The sequence below is a fragment of the Etheostoma cragini genome, chromosome 15 (assembly GCF_013103735.1).
Source record: "Etheostoma cragini isolate CJK2018 chromosome 15, CSU_Ecrag_1.0, whole genome shotgun sequence".
Classification (NCBI taxonomy): Eukaryota; Metazoa; Chordata; class Actinopteri; order Perciformes; family Percidae; genus Etheostoma; species Etheostoma cragini.
In genome coordinates, this window is record NC_048421.1 from 456,517 (window position 1) to 463,820 (window position 7,304).

Below are 7,304 nucleotides of genomic sequence, written 5' to 3' on the forward strand. Positions count from 1 at the left end.
TCTGTAAAGTGTCTTGAGATAACTCTTGTTATGAATTGATACTATAAATAAAATTGAATTGAATTGAATTGAATCCTCTCAACCTCCCAGTAACCGCGACCAGTCAGACCATCTCTACACAGCAGCTGAGGACAGGACTCAAACCTCTCTGGATGATCAGGATATGACTGATCCTCTCTCACATATGTCACCGTCCTGTTGTTGTCAGACAGTTTGAGGTTTCTGTTTACTGTGTTTGTGTCCAGTTCCAGTTCACAGACATCTGATGGAGAGAACAAGACACAAAACAGCTGGAGTTAATAACATCATAAGTTAAATATCATTTAATTAACAGTATAAGTTTAATAACTGGTTTAAGAATTAAATAACATGCAAAGATCATAAAAGCTAAGTTATTGCTTTAACCGTTAACATTTTATTATTATCAACTTATCCTGTACAGTGTCTAAAAGTGCATTCTTCACTAGGCTTTCAAACGTTTTCATGACAAGAGATGTAAGTGCCCCTGGTCTGAAGTCATTGAGGGTCCTAGGACTTTTTATCTTAGGCACAGGAACAATGGTTGAGTCTTTCCAAAGATGAGGGACCACATGCAGCTGTCTTCATCTTCGTCTGGAAGATGAAGCAGAAGATATCTGCTATCTGGACAGCACAGTTCCTCAGAACCCGACCCCCAATCCCATTGGGACCTGGACTTGCCCCTTTGACCCCATGGAAGAGTTTTAAGACCATGAATTTATTAATTCACATTCACAGGATAAAATCATGGATATTTAAACAGTTATAAAAAACATTTAGTTCATTAGAAAAGTCCAGGTCGGTTAGCCCATTCTGAGAAATAGAACAATTTTTGGACTGCAACCCCATCATGGTTTTCTCCCCGGGGCAGGCATTTTTAAACATATCCCAATCAGTGCCAGTTAAACCTGGTCCTGGAGGCACCGAACGGAGTCTTCTGTCCATACCAGAACAAATCTTCGATCCGCCTTGTGCGTCTTCAGGACCGATTTGTAAGTCCAAAGACACTTTGAGGGACGGGTCGGACAAGTGACATACTGGTAAAAGTGACCGAGAGACTTCTCCGGTTTGCAGTGTTTAAAATCACCCTTCATTAGGAATGGTGCGTCTGGTGCAATCCCCCATAGCCGCTGTACAGATCTAGTCCTGGCTTGAGTCGCCATATCGGCATTAGCCTTGAGGTAAACGAACACAAGTCAAATAATTGGGGGAATTCCCTTGGAAGAGAAAAAGGAAGTAAGGATACAGAGAGGAGTTTAATGTCCGTCTGTATCTAAACACAGTGACTCTCTGACAACCCATTTACATACAGACCCAGACCCCCAACAAAGTGACGTTCCGGTCACTGTCCAAGCGGTAGGGGACTCCGAAGCCCTCGATTTCCAGATCAGACTGAATGTCGTGTTCCTTAAGCCGTGAAGGCGAGAAGACAGGCACTACAATGCTCCTCTAGGAACTTGACGTTTGCCTGAAGCTCGTCCTCTTTATTCCAGAGCGACGGGACATTAGCGAGGATGACTGTGGGATGGATAATCCGCCTGTGTCCCTGTCTCTTGAGCCTTTGGCACACACCGCCGCTTCTCCATCTTTTCCTAACTGTCGGCTTCGTCCGGGGCGCCCTGTTCACTGGGCAGAGGTCCGGCAACCGGAGGATCTCTGGGGGGGAAACTGGATGAATCCACGGTGCACCGGTGCTGTGCTAAAGCAGAAGGAACTCGACTATACCGGAGAGATTCTCCATACACAAAAAGTTCTCATAAAAAGGGACATGAAAGCGTCAGCAAGAAAAGGAGGCCTGTCAAATTCAGGGGAGTCAACATGTTGCCTCCATTCATATGCCGATCAGTCCAATAATGGTTAGTAAAACGATAACATAGACGGACAGGTTAAGAACCACGTTAGAAGCTGGTGAAATAAACACATAGTTTAAAACTGAATGACACCACAGTTACTCTCACACTGCTGCTGCATGTCGCCATGTGTGGCCACAATCAGCAGCATACCTAAGATGTATGCAACAAAATCCAAAATCAAAACAACATTTAGTCTATCATGATAGATATGATATTGATATATTGTCCAGCACTTCCCAAAACACAGCGGCAGTTTAAATGTAAATGGACTGTTCTTATAAATCTTTTCTAGTCTTAACCTCTGGAATTGCAAACAAAGGCTGCTGGACCGAATATTAACATTGATTTTCTCAGGTGTTCAAATACTTATTTGCAGCTGTATCACACAAATAAATAGTTAAAAAATAATACATTGTAACTTATCCTCCTATTAATCCAAGGAGGATAAGTTACATTTTACACTCTGTTATTTTAAACATTACACACAGGCTGGCCGAGTTCACACACATGCAAACAGGACATAATTAGTGGACTGATGTTTTGAAGGCTTGAGTTTGACAATTTAAGCTGATGCTTATTAAATGATGGTTTTCTGCAACCAGATGTGATGATTTCATTCTGTACGTCAGAACAGATATCATGTTCTAAACCTAACTTAGGCTAAAGTCAAAGTGAACAGCTGTTCATATAGTACATTAAAACAAATATATCCCCTGCATTTTACATGTGTTCCATTGTTCCTGTAAATGAGAGAAAAAGCTGATTGAAGTTATGCAAATAGATCAATCACAGCTGATTCCTATCTAGGAAACACACTCAGCTGTTAAGGTTCTTTCAATCGCATGACCGTGATCATCTGTTTTTATACTTTATACAGTATGTTACAGTAAGTTAGTGTTGTACTTTGAAAGCAAAGATTAACCGAAGTCAAATTCCTTGTTTGTTTACGCAAACTGGATTCTCCATCCATCTTCCTCTGCTTATCGGGTTGTGGGGGGAGCAACTCCAGCAAATGATCCCAAACTTTTCTTTCCTGAGCCACATTAACCAGCTCAGACTGGGGGATCGAGGTGTTCCCAGGCAAGGTTGGAGATATAATCCTCCACCTAGTCCTGGGTCTTCCCCGAGGCCTCCTCCCAGCTTGACCTGCCTGGACCACCTCCCTAGGGAGGCGCCCAGGAGGCATCCTTACCAGATGCCTGAACCACCTCAACTTGCTCCTTTCAACGTGAAGGAGCAGTAGCTGTACTCTGAGCTCCTCTCGGATGACTGTGCTCCTCACCCGATCTCTAAGGGAGACGCCAGCCCCCCTCCTGAGTAAAACCATTTTGGGCGCTTGTATCCTGGATCTCGTTCTTTCGGTCATGACCCAGCCTTCATGTCCATAGGTGAGGGTAGGAAAGAAACCTGACCGGTAGATTGAGAGCTTTGCCTTCTGGCTCAGCTCCCTTTTCGTCACAACAGTATGATAAATAGAATGTAATACCGCACCCGCTGCTCTGATTCTCCAACCAATCTCACGGTCCATGGTCTCCTCACTTGCGAAAAAGACCCAAAGGTTTTTAAACTCCCTTACCTACCTGAAGAAGGCACTAGATCGGTTTCCTGCTGAGAACCATGGCCTCAGATTTTGAGGTGCTGATCCTCTTCCCCGCCGCTTCACACTCGGCTGCAAACCGATCCAGTGAGTCCTGAAGGTCACAGGCCTATGACGCCATCAGGACCACATCATCTGCAAAAAGCAGCGACCAAACTTAAACCTCTCCCCACCCTGACTACGTGTGTCAAGTAGGACAGCCCTTCCACAACCAGAGCTTTCAGCACTTCTGGACAGATCTCATCAATCCCTGGGGGTTTGCCAGTGTAGAGTTGTTTGACTACCTCAGCGACCTCCACCAGGGAAATTGACAATAATTCCCCATCATCCTCCAGCTCTGCCTCTACGACAGAGAACGTGTCAGCTGGATTTAGGAGTTCCTCAAAGTGCTCCTTCCACTGCTCTATTACCTCCTCAGTTGCGGTCAACAACGTCCCATCCTTACTGTACACAGCTTGGATGATTCCTTGCTTCCCCCTCCTGAGGTGGCGAACCGTTTTCCAGAAGCACCTTGGTGCCGACCGAAAGTCCTTCTCCATGTCTTCTCTGAACTTCTCCCACACCCGCTGTTTTGCCTCTGTCACGGCAGAGGCTGCAGCCCTTCGGTACCTTGCAGTTGCCTCCAGCGGCTTTCCTGACCACCGGTGTCCAGGGTGTTCATAGGTTACCACCCCTTCAGGCACCTAAGACCCTAAGACCCTAAGACCACAGCTTCAGTGATGGAAACTCTGAACATTATCCACTCATGCTCAATGCCCCCAGCCTCCACAGGGATACACGAAAGGCGTGAGTTGAAATTCTGTCGGACAGGGGCCTCCTCCAGACGTTACCAATTTACTCCTACAACCCGTTTGGACTTACCAGGTCTGTCCAGAGTCTTCCCCCACTCCCTGACCCAACTCACCACCAGATGGTGATCAGTTGACAGCTCCGCCAAGACCAGAACTACTCTGGTTTAGATCAGGGATGCCGTTCCTCCCAATCACGCCTTTTCCATGCAGAAAGTTGAATTTGATTTAACTTTATGGTAATGAGCTATGACGCGGTCCAGCGGAAAATGACCAGCAACCAATCGGAATATAGATGTCTTCGCGCTGCCTGATCCCGGAGAAAATACGATGTGACTGTCCTGCAACGTCAGAGCAGCCAAAGCACCTCCATAAGTTTTGGCAAGTGTCCTTGACGAGGCGGCCAGAGCTTCCTTTGCAGCTCAAGTGGGCGGCGGTGTGTATGTACAGATATGTCACAACGCCAGATGCCATATCAGTAAACTTAGTGTCAGACAGGTTCAAAGGTCTGGACCAAGGCAACAGTATTCTATAAATACAGACCTGAAGCCTCAGCAACTGGATCCTTCTGAACCTTCTTTCCTGCTGCCATGCCCTTTCCTTCCTTTTGCTTCTGGAAAAACAAAGAGACAGTTACACAATGATAAAAACAATGGGCCTCATCCACTGATATCTTTCTAAGTTTTCTCTTAAATATGTTCTCAAAAAAGTCCATAAGAAAAGTCTACGTCGAATTCATGACGTGTTCTTAAACCGAATTGACCACACAGGTGTTCTTTTGATTGATGAATACCACGTCTTTGTAATTGAAAGTGCGTGCCTGTTGTTCCTAATTAGCATGAGAAAACACTCTGTAAATTCCCATTTAAGAACTTTCCTGTGCTTCTCCTGGGAAGTGCGAGACCGCCTTCAACAGATGGTTGTTGGAGTCGCAGATGACTTGTACATTGCATTGGTGGAGGAAGTACTGAAGCTCAGTATATAAGTAAAAGTACAAATAACCAGTGACATTTACTATAGTAAAAGCAGAAGATGTCCACTACCACAAACAAGGCCTGGCTTTTAACACCAAGTGCCTATCCTAACCAGCATAAAACGGAAATATGTTGTTAGAATCTGAATGCCTTTGGATTTATTTGTGAATGTATTTTAAGATGGTTTTATTTCCTTGTATGTATAATCAAAAAAGTGTGAAGCAGCGAACATGGGGACAAAATGATATGAACACATCTGGCGGACAAGTTACCAACGCTGTGGTTTGCTGATCAACAAATGATCAGAAATACATTACAGTACAACATTATCATCGTAAATGACTGTACATTTAAACAATGCAATAACACATTTGAAGCAAACCGTCATTACTCACATGTGTGTAAGAGTGCTCTTGATTGTTCGTAGATTTTGTTCTTAGCAAATCCAAGATAAGAAAACATTAGTGAATGTCAGACTCTTCATTAAAAGTACAAAAGTGGGGTTTAAGAGCACATTTCTCTGTAAGATCGGTTGGTTGTGTTGCTGCATTTTGTCTTAATGTTAAACTGTCTCAGCCGGACTTGAGTGTTGATGAAGAGATATTTTCCTCACCAGTTTCTCCAGCACTTCATAGACAGCTTTGTTGAGTTCATCGTTGTGCTTCTTGAACATTTGTTCCGTCTCAGTTGTACACTCTGTTGTACACAACATAGAGTAAAGACTAACGTTAGAGCCCGGCATAACGAGCTGTTTTTCTGTTAATTCACTGGATCAGAGGTGAATGACGTAGTTTCCTCACCAAGGGCTGTGGGCCTTCGTTCAGGTTTCTGGTCCCAGCATCTCTCCATCAGTCTTTTCAGCTCCGTCAACCCGGCAGCATCGCCCGTAATATCATACAGCGGTGGACGCTCTCCTTTCGGGATGCGTCGCATTATTATTTCGGGTCTTGCATCTACATTGGAGGAAGAATAAGAAAAGGCTTTCAGAGTGGCCTTGAGGTTAAATGAGACCGTGTTAATACCTGAATAGACGGTTGTTTGTAGACTGATGCTTATGTAAAGGTTTAGGTTCAATCTGCTAAATGGGACTAATCTGCCACCTGCTGTTACAGCAGTCATGGACCATTTATGAAATGTAAAGCACTCCAATTATTCATTTCATATATTACTGGCAGCACCACAGTGACGTCTGCTGTAGGGTAGCTCCATCTACACCTACAGAGTCCTGCCGTTCCTGCACCACGTGTAAGATTACGATAGATAATACTTGGATTGGATTGGATTCCAGAGCCCAAGCTGACGTCCAGCTGTCCAAAGCTTTTTTTAAATCTTAAATCCAGCCATTTTCACATTGTACCAACATTTGCAGCATCCTGAGCCTTTTTGGTTGCAAGGAAAACTCAGCGCAGAGTAGTTTAATTCTCCCAAAAAAGTATCTTTATACCAAGTATACCAAAAAAAGTTTTTTCACTGTCTCTCCCAACTTCATTGCAATATTAAAGACATTGCAATTATCTTTGCAATGTTTAACAGAAGCTCTCGCAAAATCAGGAAAGATCTCAAAAAAAGTCACGAAATCCTTGAGGGACTGCTAAAGACACAACAGTCACTTACACTCATATGGTTGTTTCCCTGTGGCAATGGACCAAAGGAGTATCCCATAACTGAAAGACAGACAGAGTGCGTTTCATGTCAGGATTATTATCCATATCACAACAATCACACCCTGGTTGGTTGCTGGCTGGGTTGTTGTCATCTGATAATTAATGCTCATGTGAGAATGAGGATATTTAATGTCATATAGGAAATTTGTGCATGAAGTCCTATTAGTATCCCTCCTACCTGAAAACAATTCCTTTTCCCGTTAAAGGACTAAGCGACTGATATTTTGACTTCCTGTCTATACTGAACATGTGTTAGCATGGCAACTGGAGTGATCCCGTCTCCAGTTATTATTTATTATATGATCATTAAAAAACATTTTTATTCGAGTGCTGGTATGCTCTCATACCTGTAGATATCACAGGATCTGGTAGGTTTGTACGATAATTTAAAAGCCTCTGGTGGCATGTAT

At 43.8% G+C, this 7,304-nt stretch overlaps 1 protein-coding gene and 1 long non-coding RNA gene across 2 annotated transcripts in view; both read right to left on the bottom strand.

The window, feature by feature from the left end:
* Window positions 1–7,303, bottom strand: part of LOC117958301 — an 8,576-nt gene extending 1,273 nt beyond the window's left edge. Inside the window, exons 1-3 of the long non-coding RNA XR_004659674.1 lie at window positions 7,242–7,303; window positions 6,847–6,894; window positions 5,745–5,748 (exon numbers count right to left, since the gene is read on the bottom strand). This is a non-coding gene — a long non-coding RNA (uncharacterized LOC117958301). The remainder of the gene's footprint in view (window positions 1–5,744; window positions 5,749–6,846; window positions 6,895–7,241) is intronic.
* LOC117958237 overlaps window positions 1–7,304 on the bottom strand; it is an 859,617-nt gene that overhangs the window by 384,794 nt on the left and 467,519 nt on the right. The gene's annotated exons all lie outside the window — the stretch shown is intronic.